Source organism: Tachypleus tridentatus, unplaced genomic scaffold, assembly GCF_004210375.1.
Source record: "Tachypleus tridentatus isolate NWPU-2018 unplaced genomic scaffold, ASM421037v1 Hic_cluster_2, whole genome shotgun sequence".
Lineage (NCBI taxonomy): Eukaryota > Metazoa > Arthropoda > Merostomata > Xiphosura > Limulidae > Tachypleus > Tachypleus tridentatus.
The window spans coordinates 41089896-41113491 of NW_027467782.1; the positions used below are offsets into that span (position 1 = coordinate 41089896).

Genomic DNA, 23596 nt, shown 5'->3' on the forward strand with positions numbered 1-23596 from the left:
TCTGCTGAGTCCAATAAGAGGGAATCGAACACCTGATTTTTGCGTTGTAAATCCGTAGACCTAGCGCTGTATCAGTGGGGGATTTTTGACAAGTTTTCCATACGATCTGATATAATGATACTTTGGATTTACTTATTTTTACCTATTGTAGGGGTCAAAATTCCACAAATAACATAATTTTAAGGTTGTTTGATGTTTATTCCACCGTATTTCGGCCAACATAAATGATATTTGGTACACAAGTAATTTTTCTTCCAAGTCCTAAACAGAGATATAGGCAGCTTTCGATGTGACTGTTTTTCACGATTTTCCTGATGTTAAAACTGGCCAAGTTAGGTTTGCTCATGAAAGTTGACGTCTTTAAATTTAATTTTTTTTTCATATATGTAGTGTTCTCTCTTCACTTATTGTCCGTTTATAATTACAACTTTAATAAGAAATTATCATCACCATAAACTGTCCGTCGAGTGGTTTGGATGAAGTTCTTCGTATGATGTACTGAAATCCAGAACTCCGACCAGAAGCAGAACCGGAGCTATGTTCGTTCCTGGAGACGTTCAGAACGTTGAGGAGATCAACTTTAATAAACCTGGGGTTAAAAACTATCACTTAACACTCGCAAGTAAAGCAAGTTTGCCGAAAGAAACGAATTAGTAAAGGTATGAGACCAGTTAAGACAAACGGTAACAATATGAACACAGAATAAATTTGTTGTGCGTGGACTGGGATCGTCGATACAATATTCATTTCGAAACCGGATATACGACTCCGTATTCTCTGTAAGTTTGTAACACTGTTGTACATAAACCATCATTTGTAATAACTGTTAGTAATAACCGTAATTATAAATTGTATAATTTTGGTGTTTGTACATTAAAATATATTTACGTAAAGAAAATAAAAACGGAAATAGTATGTATCAATCTTGTTGACAAATAAAGTTAATGCACATTAACTACTAATTTCAAATTGAGTTTGTGTTTGCTTACAGCAAAGACCACATCGGGCTATCTGCAGATCCTACCGAGGGGAATCGAACCCCCGATTTAAATGTTGTAAATCCGAAGACATACCGCTGTACTAGCGGGGGCGATTTCAGTTCGAGCTTCCTGTCATTTGAGAATGTAATATGAAACGTACATAATATAATAAATCGGAGAGGTTGGTTGGATGGTTGATTTGATGTTTTAAGGCGCAAAGCATCTAGGCTATCTGCGCAAAAGAACCTGTAAAAAATTAAAAATAAAATTGTTAAAATTCGTAAAAACGAGTCATTTTAAAACAAAACAAAGTCTAATTTTTTAATTAAAATCTTAAATGGAGTTGAATCCAATTTTTTACAACTAGTTTACAGCAGTAAGAGAGAAAATAAAGTCATAAATTTTAAAAGACATTATGTAGCATAATTTTAATTATTATAAATTGCTAGGGTGACTAACAGATAGGTTCAAACATCAGTGTTACTCATCTGAATTTGGCCTTTCCAGTCCTGGTTTCGAGTTATTTGACGACACTGCCATTTTCCAATTTTGTATGTAACTAATTTTACTTTAATTCGTAAAACGAAATCATGTTAAAACAAAAGTCTAATTTTTGAATTAAATACTTAAAAACATTTGTAAGGTGGACAGTGTCACCATCGTCAATGACACTTTCCGGCATCAGGGATAGACATGTCTAAAATGGTGCCATTGATGAGTCATCCGAAATAAAATTATGATACGTAAGAGTACAAACTCTGGCATTGTTTAATTTTCGTTGTTCTATCTACGTCACATTAGGTTTTCATAGATATATTGTTGTTTCATTTCAAAACGTTCCCTAGGTTTGTTTCTATCATGAATAAGAACGGTTACTCAGTGTCGCCGTGACTGAAAAATTTAATAAAAACGTTTTATTGTATATAAGAGGATTTACACATCAATGGAAGAAATAATAAAAATTAAGGTTATTTTAAATTTTCACAAAATCTGAACCATTGGTTAATAAATACTTCCAGTTCAGCAACCACCGCACGTGTAATATTATGTATCATAGCAACGTAACGGAAATTCGAAAAGGAACACAATAATTCTAATTATGAGAAACGTTTAAACGTCAAAAGTGTTAGCACAAGAAATTATCGATATTATATTAAGTGGAAGTAAACGCAAAATAAACAAATCTGATTCATAATTGTTAATAATGAAGGTAAAAACAAAATTATTTTAAAGTTTTTCGTTAAATACAAAATGGGTGTTATCTAAGTTGTGAAATAATTAAGCCACGAATAAGAGACTCCTCTTGAAAGAGCTTTTCCAAACAAATATCGACAGTTTAATCCAATGGAATGTTTGTGAATAAATAACTTGTATCAAAACTAACCACTAAACATTCATTACAAGGATGTATGCCTTTAACAAATGAAAATGAATCCAGGACAGTTAATTCATTAAATGTTAATGGATTAAAAACAGTTACAAGGAATTTGGCTGTTTTATAACTATGGGTTCTGATTGCAGAAGGTATAGGGCGTAAGGGATGATTCTGTTTATGAACATTAGGGAGACCATACATTATACAAGATCGTGAGCCATTGGTTGAACGCAGTGTCTGTTATTTTTTTGTTGTTTTGTTTTTTTAGTCATTTTGGAAGCGTTAAAGTTAAAGATTAACATCAGTATATTTTTCTTGTTAGTAACTTTACAAAGCTTTATAATTTTTGTATTTTGTAAATACTCATGACAAGCAATTTTTCTATTCTTACATCTAAAAAATTACACACTAAATGTATAAAGTTTAACCAGGTAACGATGTTCTTTTAATCGGTCTTTTTCCTGTTAAACTTTGGCGTGATAAATTTTTGTCGTATCTTCTCGAGTCCTTCCAGCAGCCTGGCATGGCCGAGCGCGTAAGGCGTGCGACTCGTAATCCGAGGGTCGCGGGTTCGCGCCCGCGTCGCGCTAAACATGCTCACCCTCCCAGCCGTGGGGGTGTATAATGTGACGGTCAATCCCACTATTCGTTGGTAAAAGAGTAGCCCAAGAGTTGGTGGTGGGTAGTGATGACTAACTGCTTTCCCTCTTGTCTTTCACTGCTAAATTAGGGACGGCTAGCACAGATAGCCCTCGAGTAGCTTTGTGCGAAATTCGAAAACAAACAAACCTTCCAGCAAGCGTTTATGACACTGATTGTAATTTGTAATATTACAGTTTAAAATTAAGGGACTTGGTACAAAAGTTTTAGTTTTACAAGTTGGTAGAAGACATATCTACATCCACGTTCTAAAGTTTGAAGTCAGATTTCTTTAGTGAATGGAAAGAGAATCAATATACAACCCACAGATTTTCTGGTGGGAAAACGTAGTTTAAAAAGAAAAATTACAATTCTTGTAACCACAAAAAACTAATAATACTTAATTGTTTCTAACTTGTAAAATGTTCATCACAGAGGCATACACATGAGTATACATATATATAAAGACCATGCAACGTTTTCTTCTTGTATTTAGGTCGTCATGATCCTTTCAGTTTAATTTTTGGTAAAATTGGAAGAAAAATCTGTAACGTGTATGTAATCATTGACTTAAAATATCTGAACATTGTCCTTTTGACATCATGATGTTATTACTATTAGGTTTGTTCAAAGTTTTAATTACTTTGAGGTGAAAGGTACCGGCAGTTTAGGCAATAATGTAAATATATTTATTGACAGATACATGTCATACATGTTTTTGTAATGTGTTTCGTGTGCACATGTATGTACAAATACATTCCTTTATCAATAATATTAGCATGATATCCACAGAAGCAGTTAAACTTCAAAACTATTCCAAATACAAATCATAAAATTATCAAGTTACCAGAGAAATTAACATTTATTAATTATTGTGGTGACACCTCATAATTTATTTTATACAAATATAAATCTCACAGATGTTTTCCTAACTTACATAGGATTACAGTACAATAAAAAGCACCGCGTATGAGAGGTCCTGCTTCTTAATATTGTGTACAAAAGACATCAGATGTATAAAAACTGTTTATGTATATCTAAAGAAACGAAGACAAGTCACTAAGTGTTAACCTCCCGCTTATCGTTTCCCACATGATTAAAGTTGTAGATAATCTTTGGATTGTGATGAGGAGAATTCACTACTTAAATTATTTGAATATTTCTACAAGACCCTGGTGTGTCTATTAAATGTATTTGTGTGGTTTATCGAATTATATATAAAATCTATTAAATAAAATAGTTATGTTGTAAATAATTACTTTCTGTAAGATATTTAGGTCATGCAAACCTATCTTAATTTTATACCAACGTATGTATGTGATATTAATTCTCAGCTATGAAATTTTCAAAACATTTCATCGTAATGATTTTAAGAAACAATTAAATATGCTTGTCTTTGTTGTAGATTTTAAATACTGATTTTGTTTATTCCTAAATCGTTTTAAAAACGTTCCGATTATTGTATATTTTTAAAACTACAAATTTTGTTTTTGTTTTGATTCGAAAAACGAAGTACACGGTTTGCCTCTGCACTGTGCCATTCAGGACATACAGGGTTTTAAGAAAGGAAAGGCCTTGATGGCAATAAGAAACTTCGTTTGTTCGAAAGTGAAATGACTTATCTAACCATACATTATCTTGTTCCATAAAATAATATCTATTCTCTTATCATAATTCAGCCTCGTAATTCAAATAACATACAAAATGATAAATCATTCTTTTCAAAATTAAAAAAGTTCTATAGTTGCTACAGAAATTGTTCACAAACATCTTTTCTTCTAATATCGTATCATCAGTTGAGCTTGTACTTCTCAGTTTATACCTAAAATCATATCCTTACTGAAATAAATCCCTCTATGATTTAAACAGTTAGAAAGAATTGAAAACTTACATGACGCGTTTTCATCAGTAAACTATGGCATTGGGAAGGTAAGTAGTGGCAATGGTATACATCACTACAACCGATTTTGGGAAACAGCGATTGGCTAAAATCAATAAAAACGCTCTTTTACTCAAGTTACAAGAACAGATTGTTGCTATTTTATTTCAAACTATTCTGTTTTTCCTGCTCTGTGGCTGAGGGTGTCATACAAAACTCAAATAAATAAATAATAATAAACGTTGGAATTGTACCTTAAATCATAAGTAAAATAAAAATTCGTGACTTTCATTGAGATGTACAAAATGGAATAAAGTAAAAGAATTCAATAAATAAATATTCATATGAAGTTTTCATGTTTGGAAATACAAATTAAAGTTTATTTTCCACGTTATTTTAATTCAGTAGTACAATTTTCCCCTCGAGGCTATTACTAGTTCTTAGGGCGTGAAAGAAATATATATTAATTTCTTATATGAGTATAAATTATACCTTCCAATGTTTACCAAACATGTACAAATAACGCCTTGAGAGGGTTCATTCCAGCTAGTTATTAATACAGAAGTTCAAATGAGATATCTGCACATAAAGTTCAGTTTGTGAATACATGTTATAAAGGGCCTCTCGTGTTCATTTAAACGTGGGCTGAATGTGTTGTCTTGGTGAAACCATACCTTGTTTGGCATGCAGTGCACACAGACATGGTAGTTACTTTTCATTGTTGCTGTAACTTTCACCCATCATATATTACAAGAACATGGGTTTGCGACTAGTATCAAACCTGAAACATATTAACGGCAATAGAATAATGAAATGTGTGAACTTTGCTGTCGATACATATTTTCATTTGGTATGTGTCACTTATTGTGGAACGTATAGCCCTTCCATTCGGTCACGCTAATTTTCTCGTTTTTATGGACCTAAGACTGGGTTAATTTTTACGCCATTTTCACTTGCAACTCTCTACGTTTCAGTCGTTGATGCTTGAAAGTGAGGAAAGATGATCGGATATATAGACTGTTATCATGATTTTAAAATAAAAATCCTTTGTTTAAGGGCACTTAAACAACTAAGATTAAAATAATTTTCCATCACTCATGGAAATATTGAAAAAAAATTCCAATATCCAAAGTTTATTCTTGTTAGCTTGGTACATTCTGAATGTTTAATGTCACGAAGCGTGTATGGTAGAGGTAAATAGTAAACACACTTAACACATTCAAAACAGGAGATAAGTACTTGTACATCACCAGGAGATCTACTCAACGTTGTTGTTGTTGTCGATACTGAACGAAAATTTCCAGCTACTCGAGGGCTATCTGCGCTAGCCGTCCCTATTCTAGTAGTGTAAAACTAGTCATCACCCCCCACCGCCAACTCTTGGGCTACTCTTTTATCAACGAATAGTGGGATTGAAGGCCATATTATAACGCCCCCACGACTAAAAGGGCGAGCATGTTTGATGCGACTGGGATTCGAATCCGCGACCCTCGGATTACGAGTCGAACGCCTTAATACTGGGTCTATGCATTTCTGTCTATATATCATCTTCAACAACACTATTTGTTCCATTATAATGTTTATTTGTTTGTTTTTGAATTTCGCACAAAAATACTCGAAGGCTATCTGTGCTAGCCGTCCCTAATTTAGTAGTGTAAGACTAGAGGGAAGGCAGCTAGTCATCACCACCCACCGCCAACTCTTGGGCTACTCTTTTACCAACGAATAGTGGGATTGACGGTAACATTATAACGCTCCCACGGCTGAAAGGGCGAGCATGTTTGGCGCGACCGGGATGCGAACCCGCGACCCTCAGATTACGAGTCGTACGCCTTAACACGCTTGGCCATGCCGGGCCTTAATCATTATAATGTACTGATGTTGGAACAGGTTACATTTACAGTTAATGTTAAATAGGATCCATAACTAACAGATATAAAATGCTGCAAAACACAGAAATAATCTTTATGAAGAAAGATTGAGTACACTGTAAATCAAACGTAAGCGTATACAGATAAATGAATAATTATAAACCAGACATTAGTGTATTCTGATATCTAGTTTTTAAAGAAATCAACCGTCTGTGTGCACTAATGTGCTAAAATGTGTGATTTATAAAGTACTAAACCCTCTTTATACACTAATTGTTGTTTTATAACTACCTAAATCTCACGTTTTAACACACAGAGAATTGAATACGTTTAAGATTCATTAAAGTTTACACCGTATTGGGTATGTTACAAGTCAAGCATTAGATTATGTAGAGGATTATAAATCAGCCATTATAGTACACAGATGGTTGAGTACGTCATAAACCAAACATTATAGAATACAAAGCATCAAGTATGTTTTGTTTTGTTTTTCTTAAATATTCTGAACCTCGTACTATGAAGTGGTTGCTATAAAGTTATGGTTTATATACCAAAAACTGTGTAAATGTTTAAAAGCCAGTCGGTCTACATTGGTTACAAAACATAAGTAGATGATATTTTCACATTCCTCTAATTTGTTTATAGCAGTTTCATCGCACATATCTGATTTCGAGTTGTAATTGATAAATGTGAGAGAAAAAACTTCAGTTAAAAGTGCTTGGTAACAGATGTGGTGAGAGCCTTTTAACAAATAAACAATTTAATAAAGTTGTGTAAGTCTCACGAACAATAGAAGATATAGGGATATGATAATTAAACGAAAAAATCTAAAGTGTTCGACATGGATCAGAAATAATTATTCGTTTCTTTTCTGCCTTAAGAAGTTGTTTATTTTGTTTCATTATCAATTTTGAAAATATTATTATCTTTGAATTAATTATAGTGATTAATAGAAATGTATTTAACTGCGTCAGTGTGTTCCAGATAAGATGGCTTTTAAATGTTACATACTTCGTGTGAATAGAAATTATATTTCATCAATTTAGATACATTATGTTGTAAAGATAAGTAAATATGTACAAATTATCGACACTCGTATAATTTTAAAATTAGCTGAATAATTATTATACAACGTTTTAGAGTACATACATTTAAATGGTATCTATTGCAGTCGTCGACTTGCCACACACAAATCCTATACATATGTTTGGGCATATCCAGAGATAAATAAATCTAATTCACATAAAGGTATGAGAGACAGCGCAAAAATAAATGTCACGCAGTAATATGATATTCCCTATATTTATTTGAAGTATAATCGACTATTAATACGATGTAGAATGAAAAACAAAAACGTTAATAGGGAAAACAGCCATTTATATCCTTTACCTTGCGATATTTCTGAGATACTATCACCGAGAATTAAGTTTTGGAAAAAGGTGGTGCCATATTTTTGTTTCACTATTTCTTCTGACTAATTTATGGTAGTTTCGTCAATTCGCGGCTGAACGGTGCTACTTGAGAAAGCAACCTAAAAAAAAGGAGAATAGACCCATTATAGTGCTATATCGATTATATTTATATTTTAGATATATTTTCTTTTAAAATATAAGATTAGTAGTCTGTGTGTGTTTTATTATAGCACAGCCCAATAAGGTTATTAGTTTAGTCGATCGCGGGAATCGAATCCCTGATGTTAGCGTTGTAAATCCGTAGACTTATCGCTGTACCAGCGGGAAATGGTAGGGTATGACATGACATACAATAGAAATACAGAAGTGTTACACTTCATATCGCGTTAACGCATCCGAAATACGTAAAGATTTATATAAAAATGAAGCTATCTAATATCGCAACACTCAATTTAAATACTCAAAAAGTTACAAAATGATTCACATAGTACCATGACACTCATTAAATTCATGAATATTTGTAAAAAGTACATAAAATAATGTGATACTTACCCTAAACTCGCGAAGACTTACGCGTGTATTAATACACATAATAACGCGATACTCATCGTAACTAACATACAAAAATCCTGTGCCTTATACCATATCACATAATTTAAGATAGTGAAAAATTTATTAAATTAGTACATCATATATCGTGATTTTTGCTCAATTTTATAAGAAAGCTTACAAAAATAGTACACCTTGTATATGCATTAGCAATTAGTGCGCCGAAATATTGAAAAAGAGAAAAAAAATTGATTTGATTTCATTTTTTTGTTTTTCCATAAAAGTAAAGGAGAAGTTATCTTTAATCCAGTATGTAATTTATACATAAAAGTTACCTTACTCCAAGATACGGGTTTAAGCGTTAAAAAATTTAATAATATAAATCTAGTTATAAATTATATGGCCAAGCGTTTAAGGTGTGCGACTCGTAATCTGAGGGTCGCGGGTTCGCATCCCGGTCGCGCCAAACATGCTCGCCCTTTCAGCCGTGGGGGTGTTATAATGTTACGTTCAATCCCACTATTCACTGGTAAAAGAGTAGCCCAAGAGTTTGAGGTGGGTGGTGATGACTAGCTGCCCTCCCTCTAGTCTTACACTGCTAAATTAGGGACGGCTAGCACAGATAGCCCTCGAGTAGCTTTGTACGAAATTAAAAAATAAACAAACAATATAAATTATAATTGAACGCATATTTCGAGTAGCTTTGTGCGAAATTCCAAAACAAACGCATATTTTAAACTCCTACAATTCAAGTTTATTTATGATATATTTAACACTAGATGGGCAATAATCGAGATCGAGTTCTCATCGTGTCATACACGATAGTTGTCTTCGTAAATGTAATATTACGGTTCAATATAAATTTTACAAATAACCTTGTTAAACGTTACCCTACCTGAACAATAGCTTTCAGAACGTTAGAAAAAACACTATTAGAGCTAAAGGTATCGAATTTATTTTTAACGAACCTATTTTACTATAAAGGGTTTAGCAACAGATTTCAGCGTATGTATCGGGTAGTTTGTGAATTTAGGAAGAAAAGAATGAAATTATGATGTTACATTAGAACATAGATGAAAGATACAACTAACGAACGGAGAATAAAGAGGAATAGCAAAAATGTAGTTTTTGTGGTACATGTATGGGTTAATGATGTAGGTAAAGGTAGCAAAGAGAAGGTAATTAATATATACGAGGGTTAAAGGTATTTAAAGATTGTTTTTTTTTTTTGAATTTCGCACAAAGCTACTCGAAGGCTATCTGTGCTAGCCGTCCCTAATTTAGCAGTGTAAGACTAGAAGGAAAGCAACTAGTCATCACCACCCACCGCCAACTCTTGGACTACTCTTTTACCAACGAATAGTGGGATTGACCGTCACATTATACGCCTCACGGCTGGGAGGGCGAGAATGTTTAGCGCGATGCTGGCGCGAACCCGCGCCCTCGGATTACGAGTCGCTCGCCTTACGCACTTAGCCATGCCAGGCCGGTATTTAAAGAAGGAATTCACAACTTATATTTTCAGGAGTATTACCCGGAATTAACTGTCGGTATTAAATTATATGTAATTCACTAGGACAAATGATAGGCTTATACTGATATGTAGAAATGAACAGATTGATTGGTTGAACTTGAAGGATCAATTCAGTGTATAGTGAGATCTCTTTGGAATGGGTGGTTTACATTTAAATAGCATATGGACTGGTTTGTCTGTTAAGACTATTAGCTCGGATGTAAGGGAAAGACAAGAGTCACTAAAACATGAAGAAAGCCATGATAAACTAAATGGAAAAATAATAAGAGGCTGAGAAAACTTGAACATAAAAGTTGGTATGAAACTTACAAGAATAGGCTTAATTGTAGTATTGTAATGCTAAAAGTACAAGTAATAAAATTGATAACTTTAGAGTGCTGTTAGGAACATAAGATTTTGATATAAAGGGAATAACTAAGATATGTTTAAATGTAGATGATTTTGATGACAGAAATTTCTTTGAAATACAGGGTTGCTGGCTATTTAATTGAAATATAGTATTAAAAATCTGGGAGAAGTTACTTTATATGTAAAATATGAGTTACTTCCTGTTGGAGTTGAGCATATAAAAGATAATAGTCATGACACTGAATCCATTTGGATTACTATCAGTGGATATAAAGGAAAAGTGTAGTGTTTTGCTGCATGTAGAGATAAGGAAGTAAGAGAAAGTTTAATTTTATCTTGTTTGAAGATCTCAGAATAATTTTTGGTTAGAGAACTTACATTTTGGCATCTTTCTTCATAAATGATTTGAACATTTACTAAATACTGTAAAAGTTGTTTTTCGAGAAATGACCAATAACTGGAAAATACTTTTATCTATTATCAACTTTAGTGGATCAGTGATAGAACCAAATATTACCAAAATAAATAAATAAAAAAAATTTGAATATAGTTAGTTCAGGTTTACTTCTGTATACATTTTGTTTTGCTATCAAATTTATATTTTGGTATACTTTACCTTTGTAATGAGGTATCTCAGTTTCATTATTTTCTCTTGGTAAAAGAAAAGGCAAAGCTAATTGCAAGATGAATCTATATTTAGTATTAGACAGCAATGATTATGAAGTTAAGAGTAAGATCTAAGTCCATACTAGTGACATCTTCAAGATTAAGCTCTCCTGTTTAGCTAGTGTTTAATACTTAGTGAATGATTGTTAATTTTGTGCCAATATTTTGCTGTGATTATATCTATTACACACTTCATTATCGCTACTATGATCATATCAGTAGGATTATGTTAGTTTCTAATGTGCTTGTAGTGTCCAGTGAGGTAGTGTTAGTTTACAGACTTAAAGCTCAAACTCTGTTGTTCAGTTCGATGCATTAGACACAACAAAAGGTTTCGCTCTGAAGCAAACAATATATTGAGATAATATTTTGTACTAAACATTTTCTTAATATTACTGTAACCATACTACTATCATAATGTTTGTCCAAATTTTACTTATAAAGTTCAGTGAATGTCTTTCCTTCCAAAAAGTAAAAGCTGTTAAAACTTTATTATGAAAAGCTTAGTAGCATTTAGCAAAAGTACCTAAGCTTAAAAATAAAATTTCCCCACTCTCCAGAACAATAACATTTTATTAATTTGTTTTCAACAACACAAAATTTAGATTTTCCACAGTATGTTCGTCACATGTCTTCAGACTTGTTTGTGTTTTCAAAATTTATTTAGTTCTAATGATTTCAATGATTCAAAATCACGTTCGGTTTTTTAATACAACAGGCTTCACCGTCTTCACTCGTGAAATATGAACATGCCATGAATAAAGATAAATTCGGATGTTGTTAGTCAGGAAAAATCCCATGTTTATGGTATGGTGTTAAAACTAATCTGGGACAATAACATAACTTGTGAGTTATAAAAAGTAATTATCTATCACTGTATTACTCTGTGATTTTTGTTTTTTTAATATATCTGTCTAACCGCTTTTTTTTATCCTACTCCGATTTGGGAGCACCTTTCAGATGTTGGGTGCACAACCCACGGATCAAATTTTAAACTTTAAGTATAACATAATTATAAATGTATACTAACAGTTTTACTGAGAAATATTTTAGATTTTTTAGTTTTGTAACATTCATTCAGTGCACGTCACAAAGAAGAATTTACACCAATTCAGACTTTCATGTTTGTTAACATGTAAACTGACGAGTTTCTCCAGTACACAATCTACCTATTGTTTTTTTTAACTACTAATTCGAAATCCTGTGATTGTATTTGTTAATTAATTTTCATTTCTTCACATACTAATTACTCATGTCTCGTTTTTTGTACAATTTTCTTAGTGGTTTACTGACAACAATCTTTTTATTTTCTCTTGTATGATATTACAGAATGGATCTGCACAACAACCAATTAAGGCCGGCAATGAAAGTAGCTTCAGACAATATTTGAATGTGATTGGACATAGAACATTATTTACTACTTGTTTTATATACATCGTGAACAGTGGTGTCTGTCCGTCCGTTCATCTCTGTCTCCTGTTTACGACGGCTTCACTTTTCGCGCTGAGTTTGAAATAGAGGATGAAGTCAAAGTTCAACATTAACTTTTTAAATAGCAATAGAACAGGTGTGAATAATGTTGACAACAAACAGGATATTCTACATTAACATGTTATGAATTAATAACACTGTGATTCACATATCAACATGTGACATGTTATTGTTGGGTGGTTCTTAGTAGAATACTTTCTGTACAAAGATGGAACATGAGACATAGAAAACCAAAACCCATTTAACACATTTACTCTGGGTGTCACACAATAGTGTCGATAGAGATAGTGAATTTGAAGATCGACACTGTTAAAACAAACAGTCAAACTATAGACCAACACTGTTCAAAACAGAGATTGAAACTGAAAACCAACACTGCTAATACTGACGGTGAAATTAAAAATACTCACTGTTGAAACATACAGTGAAAGTGAAGACCGACACTGCTGAAACAGTCATTGAAGGTGAAGACCAACACTGTTCATACAGAGTGAGATTGAACAACAACACTGTGCAAACCGTCAGTGAAACCGAAGACCAATAATGTTGATAAAATCAGTGAAATTGAAGACCTGCACTGTTAAAATATTGAGTGAAAGTGAAGACAAACATTATTGACACAAACCGTAAAATTGAAGACCAACACTGTTGAAACAGTCACTAAAAGTGAAAACCAGTAGTGCTAAAATGTAGAGTGAAAGTAAAGACCATTAGTGTTGAAACAGACACTCAAAGAGAAGATCAATCATGTTAAAACAGGCAGTGAAATTGAAGACCAACACTGTGAAAACATTCAGTGGAAGTTAAGACCAGTAGTGTTAAAATGTAGAGTAAAAGTGAAGACAAATGCTGTTGAGAAGGACAATCACATTAGAGACCAACGCCGTTCAACAGACAGTGAATTTGAAAACCAATACTATTGAAACAGTCATTGAAAGTGAAAACCAGTAGTGTTAAAATGTTGAGTGAAAGTGAAGTTCAACAGTATTGAAACAGACTGAAAATGTAGACTACACTGTGGAAAAACACAGTGAAATCGAAGATCAACAATGTTGAAATAGCCAGTGAAATTGAAGACCAACAGTGTGTAAACAGCGAGTTTAGCTGAGGACCTATAGTATAAAAAGTGAAAGAGAAGACTGATTCCAAAGACCGTTACTGTTGACACAGTCAGTGAAAGTGAAGATCAACAGTGTGAAAACAATCAATTAAAGTAAACACCAAAAGTGATGAAAGGGACAGTGAAACTGAAGACCAACACTGTTGAAACAGTCATAGAAATTGTACACCAATAGTTTTAAAACTGTAATTGAAATTGAGTTCCAGTTGTGTTGAACACAGAGTGAAAGTGAAGACTAACACTGTTGAAACAGTCAGCGTCACATTATTGTGTGTCCTTTGTTAGGAGCAATTACAAATAGTATTCGGTGCATTCAATTGTACGTAACTGTGCATTTTCTTGTTGTACTTGTTCTGTATGTAATACATGTGTTTGTGAGGCCTCTTCAAGATGTGTGTGAATTAGAAAACAAGACTGTTCTTGTTCGATCCCCCGAAGTTAAGCAACGTCCGGCCCGCGACGATCACGTTTTTTTTCCTTCTTTTTCACGTTGAAATTGGTAGGTCTCGCAAAGAGCTTATCGACACCTCAATCAAGTATAGGTAACATCTGGAGAGTGATTAATAAAGATATGTTTATATAAATCAAGTATAGATAACACCTGCAGAGTGATTAATAAAGATATGTTTATATAAATCAAGTATAGATAACACCTGCAGAGTGATTAATAAAGATATGTTTATATAAATCAAGTATAGATAACACCTGGAGAGTGATTAATAAAGATATGTTTATATAAATCAAGTATAGATAACACCTGGAGAGTGATTAATAAAGATATGTTTATATAAATCAAGTATAGATAACACCTGGAGAGTGATTAATAAAGATATGTTTATATAAATCAAGTATAGATAACACCTGGAGAGTGATTAATAAAGATATGTTTATATAAATCAAGTATAGATAACACCTGGAGAGTGATTAATAAAGATATGTTTATATAAATCAAGTATAGGTAACACCTGGAGAGTGATTAATAAAGATATGTTTATATAAATCAAGTATAGATAACACCTGGAGAGTGATTAATAAAGATATGTTTATATAAATCAAGTATAGATAACACCTGGAGAGTGATTAATAAAGATATGTTTATATAAATCAAGTATAGATAACACCTGGAGAGTGATTAATAAAGATATGTTTATATAAATCAAGTATAGATAACACCTGCAGAGTGATTAATAAAGATATGTTTATATAAATCAAGTATAGATAACACCTGGAGAGTGATTAATAAAGATATGTTTATATAAATCAAGTATAGATAACACCTGGAGAGTGATTAATAAAGATATGTTTATATAAATCAAGTATAGATAACACCTGGAGAGTGATTAATAAAGATATGTTTATATAAATCAAGTATAGATAACACCTGGAGAGTGATTAATAAAGATATGTTTATATAAATCAAGTATAGATAACACCTGCAGAGTGATTAATAAAGATATGTTTATATAAATCAAGTATAGATAACACCTGGAGAGTGATTAATAAAGATATGTTTATATAAATCAAGTATAGATAACACCTGGAGAGTGATTAATAAAGATATGTTTATATAAATCAAGTATAGATAACACCTGGAGAGTGATTAATAAAGATATGTTTATATAAATCAAGTATAGATAACACCTGGAGAGTGATTAATAAAGATATGTTTATATAAATCAAGTATAGATAACACCTGGAGAGTGATTAATAAAGATATGTTTATATAAATCAAGTATAGATAACACCTGGAGAGTGATTAATAAAGATATGTTTATATAAATCAAGTATAGGTAACACCTGGAGAGTGATTAATAAAGATATGTTTATATAAATCAAGTATAGATAACACCTGGAGAGTGATTAATAAAGATATGTTTATATAAATCAAGTATAGATAACACCTGGAGAGTGATTAATAAAGATATGTTTATATAAATCAAGTATAGATAACACCTGGAGAGTGATTAATAAAGATATGTTTATATAAATCAAGTATAGATAACACCTGGAGAGTGATTAATAAAGATATGTTTATATAAATCAAGTATAGATAACACCTGGAGAGTGATTAATAAAGATATGTTTATATAAATCAAGTATAGATAACACCTGGAGAGTGATTAATAAAGATATGTTTATATAAATCAAGTATAGATAACACCTGGAGAGTGATTAATAAAGATATGTTTATATAAATCAAGTATAGATAACACCTGGAGAGTGATTAATAAAGATATGTTTATATAAATCAAGTATAGATAACACCTGGAGAGTGATTAATAAAGTTTATATAAATCAAGTATAGATAACACCTGGAGAGTGATTAATAAAGATATGTTTATATAAATCAAGTATAGATAACACCTGGAGAGTGATTAATAAAGATATGTTTATATAAATCAAGTATAGGTAACATCTGGAGAGTGATTAATAAAGATATGTTTATATAAATCAAGTATAGATAACACCTAGAGAGTGATTAATAAAGATTTGTTTATATAAATCAAATATAGGTAGCACCTGGAGAGTGATTAATAAAGATATGTTTATATAAATCAAGTATAGGTAGCACCTGGAGAGTGATTAATAAAGATATGTTTATATAAATCAAGTATAGATAACACCTGGAGAGTGATTAATAAAGACATGTTTATACAAATCAAGTATAGATAACACCTGGAGAGTGATTTATAAAGATATGTTTATATAAATCAATTTAAAAACAATAATTATTTCATTAAAAAGTAAGTGAAGAATAAAGTTATTTTTCTGACAGATGAAACTAATGACCGGAGATCACTGATTCCTGGATCTAGATTAATTCAGAAACGTTGAACAGTGTTTAGCTTGGTAATCCAATATGTTTCTATGATGTTACTAAACTAAATCTTTATATATCACTTCATCAATTATACTGGGCATTTCCAGATTGCCCCAGAAGAAGAAAGTTCCACCTTTCAAAAGCACTAGGGTTACAAGGGTTTCTATTTCAATTTTATGAAGACTTCTTGGACCTACGTGTTTTTAGTACATCATGATTATAGTCATTATCGTCTTACGAGAACCCCTATTATAACTATTAATTATTTTATAGCCAAGGAATAATTGTGTTATAACTGTTAGTATTTTTCATCCTATCAGTTACTTTTATATCCTACGAATAAACTTATTATATCAGGTTGTCCAGAAATAAATGTCGTTTTCAGTTGCGAAGTTTGGAAAAGTATAAACCATTGTTGTTTGTTTTTGAATTTCGCACAAAGCTACTCGAGGGCTATCTTTGCTAGCCGTCCCTAATTTAGGAGTGTAAGACTAGAGGGAAGGCAGCTAGTCATCACCACCCACCGCCAACTCTTGGACTACTCTTTTACCAACGATTGATCGTCACATTATAAATACAACTATGATATACATTTTATATAATATTTAGTAAGAGTTAAGTAAGCTTTTTAAAATACAAGTATGATATACATTTTATATAATATTCAGTGACATTTAAGTAAGCTTTTTAAAATACAACCATGATATACATTTTATATAATATTCAGTAACAGTTAAGTAAGCTTTTTAATATACAACTATGATATACATTTTATATAATATTTAGTAACAGTTAAGTAAGCTTTTAAAATACAACTATGATATACATTTTATATAATATTTAGTAACGTTTAAGTAAGCTTTTTAAAATACAACTATGATATACATTTTATATAATATTTAGTGACAGTTAAGTAAGCTTTTTAAAATACAACTATGATATTCATTTTATATAATATTTAGTAACAGTTAAGTAAGCTTTTTAACATACAACTATGATGTACATTTTATATAATATTTAGTAACATTTAAGTAAGCTTTTTAGTATACAACTATGATATACATTTTATGTACCATTTATTAACAGTTAATTGAAAATTTTCTGATATGAATATCTCCTTACAAAAATTTGATAAATATTGCTGCAAACATAGTATTTACTGTACACATGGACCAAAATGTATAACTAAACATATTTATAAAAATATGTAACAGCTACATTTATTAGGTTAATTCCAAAACTACTTTTATTTATTATTTCATATAATCTGATAAAGGTACAGTAAATGTGCAGTGTTCAGTATTTCTGTTTAGTTACACAACAGTGTCAAACGTTTTGTTTTTGACAGTTGCTGCTGATAGCGCTCTTTAGCAAGATATTATGTCAAAACAATCTAGGACTGTTCCTATGATACTGAACATATAGTGCTAGCTTCTAAAATTAGTTTTGACTCTGATGGAATAAATCATTATTTAAAATGAGGATAAACCATATTTATAATAACGATAACTGACAACCTTGATCACATCATGTGCAAACAGGATTTTCGTGAAAACTATTAATGAAAGGTTAATAGTTATTTTCACTTATTATTAACTACGAGAAACATCTTGTGCTTTTTGTTTCTGGATTTGTCGTTTAGAAATAACATATCCAATCAACAGGTAGATGGTCTCTATAGCCTCGAACCAGGCCACTAAGGAGATCCCTGGCCATAGTCCCTGTTGTCCACCAAGGTTACTAAAGATTTCATTACTCTGAAACAAAATGTCTGCTTTATTGACATTTGTAACATGTTACATACGATATTGACACTGTAATTCATCATATGTCATATTTTAGTGACATTTGTAAATGATCAAATGTTACGTACATTATAAACATTTGTAATTCATCAATATATCACATACAATATTGACATTTGTAACTGATCAAATGTCACATACAATATTGAGATTTCTAATTAATCAATATATCACGTACGATATTAACATTTTTAATTCATCATGTGTAGCGTAAGACCAAGTCGTATAAATATAATTTCATGTTTCATGTTTCGCTTGTTATTAAACACCCGAAACTAATGAGTTACAGAAATATTCTGGTTGTTTTCGTTAGAAAAAAAAAATCAAAAAAATTTGAGCAAATAGTTTTTACCTGATACTTAGGCTGCTGCCTGTAGATTATGTGATCTAACGTTTTGTAGAACACACGAAGTTTGGCGAAGTTCTCACTAAAAACGATGAACTTTTATTTCAGTGCAATAACCAAATATTAGCGTTCAAATTTTTAATTAAATACAACCAAAACGTAAATGTTTGTATACATATGTAATTACTCACGAGTCTTATAATTTGTTGCATCTTTTTTAATATAATTTCTCAAAAAAGTTTTAGTTGAGACGCTAATTTAACCTGACAACCTGTTAAACTTAGAATTCGAAGATAACAAAACGTAAGGAGAAAAAGCTGAAATGAACATTTCAATTATTTCACATTAACCTGTTCAGTGCCGTAAACGAGATAACTCGTCCAAGCCGATCGGTAACACAGTGCCACGGAAAAGTTAATTCGTTCTCAATAATGCCTAACTTCAACGCTAGATTTCAGAACCATACATGCATTTGACCTACTTATAAATTATTTCACTTTCGATCCACAATAACGTTACAAAAAAGTTACAAAATGAAGAAGCATTAGAGTTGTATTGTAGCAGCTGAAATACTTGGCAGTCTACAGGTTAATGTATATGAAAATTAATTATCTACCGAAATAATTTACTCATATTTATGTAGCCATACATATAGATGGATTTTCTTTCATAGTTTTTATCCAAATCGTCACAACCTTTATATATTATTTGAAATAGAAATATAATATGCATTCTTACTATATATTACACAGATATATGTACAGCCATTTTCTTTGCAGAAAGCCCTCTTGTGTTTTTTTTCATCGAATAACACATCGAACTGTTTCCGCAGTTAAAGTAGGAACTTTCAACTGGTTGATTTTCCACGAACACTCGAGTGTTATTGACAAGAAATATCAACAGGTTCATGCTTATCATAAAATTACCCAATAGTCTGAAATTTAGTGAAATTCTTGAATCAACAAGAAGCGCACGTTATCATATGAACTCATCAAAACAGAATATTGAGTTATGACAGAAGTATGACATAGATGGCGATACGTACTATGATGCAAGGATTATGATAAATATTAAATAAAGAAGCATAGCGTACACGTAGAGCTTTTAATATCTAAAACATTAAAAGTAATTAAATATATCCAAGTCTGTTCATATTAGAAAAACCACAAACGTTTCAAGTAACTTACTTTGAAAAGGTCCAACTTTGACGCAAACCCTGTAAAATAAATGCACGTTTGTAATATTTTCAGTGGATAATATCATGGTAATGGTTCAACTAACAATGGATAAATATGAGTGGCATTGTTTTGCTCACTTACGTTAATTGCTACTTACAATAGATTAATCACCTAAACTTTTATTAAAACTGTCTCTAAATATAATCGAAATGCTTAAATAATGTGTATTTTATTAAATACACAGGCTTGTGATGGTTTTATTCTTTTGACAGGTTTACACGTATTATGATATTTCCTGTACGCTGAATCTGAAAATCACATTCATTTTTCTCTGTCACTTATAAATTTTTATTATCATAACATGTATTGTTCCGTAAGTGAGTCATTTTCATCGAAATTGCGTCGTATTTTATTATGCTTAAAATATTGACAACCACTGGCTACGTACACATTTCTTTGGCCAGGTGGTTAGGTGGTTAAGACAATATGTTCTCCCTTTCAGACGGCCAATCGTAACCCGAGGCCTTACTGCTAAATTAGGGACGACTAACGCAGATAGCCCTCGTGTACCTTTGCGTGAAATTTGAAATAAACCAAACAGGTTTCTTTAGATAAATCGCCAAGTGAAAGTCTCATTGGTCGTTTTACAACCCAACAGAAACACACCCTTAGTATATAAACGGTTAACAGGTCACAGAATTTGTTTAAGGATGCAATTTGACATTAATATTTCTTTAGTGCCATCAGTAAAGAACAAAGGGAAGGTTTGATGAAAGCATCAGGGAGATGGAGAGGAGGTAACCGGAAAGGTGAAACATTAGCATGATGGCTAATTGCTATTAGTCATTTAAACGAGACGTTCCGGACACAATATATAAAAGAAAAACCACAACGCGTACTTCTAGACCAGAAGATGTGGAGTTCGTACAAAATTCAGAATAAATGAAGAAAGATATTTGTTTAACATCAATGTTTTAAACGATATTTGTTTAACATCAATGTTTTTCCCCTTTTCTTTCGTTTGTTTGTATTTTTGTTAATAAACAAAATAATAACAAATGTTCATTGTGGTAAACGAAATAATAATTTGATTCAAGTAAGTTTTATTTCTTCTCTATTTGTAGAAAAAATCCTTACATGATAGAAAAAAAACAAGGATATTATTTTAAAAAATCTACGTAGTTGAATAAAGGAAAATCCGTTATTAAAACAAAAACAACTTTAATGAAGTTTAACTTCGCAGGCCTGTAATATTGATCGAACAAAAGCACGTGAACGAGATTCTCTGTTAAAAAGTCTGTCGTGGCTCAATGGTCAACATACCATGATGTAAGAACCTGGGGTTCGAAACATGGTAAGATCACACAATTTTAAATATGAATGCGTTTTTAAGTGGCAGCTAGTCTTGTTACTCAGTTAAAAGAACTGGATAAAACTTGTGGTGGCGTATGTTACTTGTTTATTGCTAGCTTTCCTCTCTACCCAGGCACCAGGGGGTTTTCTAACTTGGTCATTTAACCCATGTGCTTACAAAGTATCTTTCAAGTTGTAGATTAAAATTTCAGTTCATCGTCAAAACACCTGAACGTATTAGGTACTGATGATGAGAAAGGTATATTAGTTTGTTTGTTTCAGAACATCCTTTAAAGTTCACAAGGGTTATATGCGTGACCATCAGTAACTTTAAACCATGAAATATTCTTGTCTGACCGAACGATTGTATTTAACCACCATTCCTCTACTGGTTACAGTATAGGGGCAACGGGACAGAAACCACGAATGGTCGTCCCATATTAATAAGTATAAAAACTGTGCTTACGTAACGTTCCACAGCGTATCTCACAAACGTTCTTAAAACACACACAAACTGTGATTATGCATACCATCTACAATGATTTTCACCTACTGTACAGATCTAAGTAAACGTATTATTGTTATCGTATTAAAACGTATGTTTAAGGAACTAATTTATATTGGTCAGTTTTTTTCAGACTTTACCGAAAACATCCCAGTGTCTTTTGAAATTCCAGGAAGGTCAAACGTCCGAAGTAAAAATTACATTTGTGATTAACACAGATAAAGACAGATACCAAAATATGTGGATTCACTTACACGTCTCGAACCTGAGTTGCTCTGGACTGTTTCCTGTGAAGGTTCTGGAAACTCTGACTCGTTCTGCTTGTTCAACAACATTGATGACGACAAGGTCATATCAAACGTAGACTTTCTGAAAATAATATATGTAGTGATTAATGTACATGATCCGTATAACAATGTTAAAATCCTGGATTTGATCCCTACAGTAAGTAGCCCATTTTGCACCTTTGCGCTTAAACAAAGAAATATTTTTGACCAACAGCCGATCTAGTTCACTAACAACAAACAGTACAATTAATAAATTGAAGTTCCTTCAACAATCCATATGCTATATTATATATGTAAAAACGGCTGGTTTGGGTTGAGAAAATGTTTTATGTAAAGGAGCGAATTGATCATATACCACATTAAACTAACACAGGTTTATTGGCTACATTCACTGTATTACTGGTTGCTTATACAAGTTTGTTAGTTAAGTTCACTGTACTGTATGTTACTAATACAGTTTTGTTGGCTCCGTTCACTAAGCTACGGGTTTATGGATTGTATAACATCTAGTGCTCTATAATGGAAACTGACTCTGTGATTCTTTTAACTTTTACAATAAGTATTTTACTCATTAAAAGATATCTCAAAGTCTTATAGATCGTTTCTTTTCAACTTACCCGTTCAGGTTGCACACAGTGACAGCAGGAAACTCCAACTCCAAATTGTTCTCCACGTCCAAATTGACAATGACGGGGTACTCCAAATATGACGTCACGTAGTTGATGCTATGATAGATGCAAAATCCAATATACAAGCAGAAAACGAAGACCCAGATGCAACGACGACAAACAGTCGGTGACTTGGCAATTTGAGAAACCCCTGAGAGTGAAGACTGCCCGAATAGGTATTTACATCCCAAACACCATTTTCGATGGCTACTGACGTAGGCTCTATCAGTTCGGCTCCTGAAGACATCTCAGCTGTGGAATTTTGATTGTCGAGTTTAAATTATTGTCCAGTTCATCCTCTGGGGACTCATTTATCACAGAAACATTATGTGAAGATTCTTCTTCCTCCAATCTTGTTACTGTTCCTAATGTGAAAAACGAATCAGCCCCTGAATCTCTATTCGTCTAATTGTGTTTAATAACTATTATTAAGTTCTGAGAAATTTTTACTTCCGCGCATTATTATCACACGTGATAATTCTGGAAAATAAAGTTGGTTTGAATTTTTGCACAAAGCTACACGATCTTCCCTAGACGATTCTAATTTAGCACTGTAAAACAAGAGAAAAGGCAGCTAGTCATTACCAACCATTGTGTTACTCTTTTACCTAAGAATAGTGGAATTGACCGTAACATTATAACGTCTCTATGGTTGAAAGGTTGGTACATGTTTTGTGGTCGAATATCAAACCCGTGACTCCTCAGATTACGAATCGAGTGTCTTTAACCATCTTGCCATGCCGGCATGGGACAATAAAATCTGTTAAAC

General features: G+C 32.1%; 1 long non-coding RNA gene across 2 annotated transcripts; it reads right to left on the minus strand.

Annotated features, from left to right (window-relative positions):
• Nucleotides 1-207: 207 nt before the first annotated feature.
• LOC143243119 (uncharacterized) lies at nt 208-22228 on the minus strand. 2 transcript variants are annotated; one of them, XR_013023916.1, is made up of 4 exons: nt 22127-22228; nt 20024-20052; nt 8134-8275; nt 208-1226 (listed from the first exon to the last, which is right to left on the minus strand). It is a non-coding gene; the product is annotated as an uncharacterized LOC143243119 (long non-coding RNA). The 2 variants fall into 2 exon arrangements; XR_013023917.1 differs by lacking the exons at nt 20024-20052; nt 22127-22228 and adding an exon at nt 18843-18924.
• Nucleotides 22229-23596: the final 1368 nt, after the last annotated feature.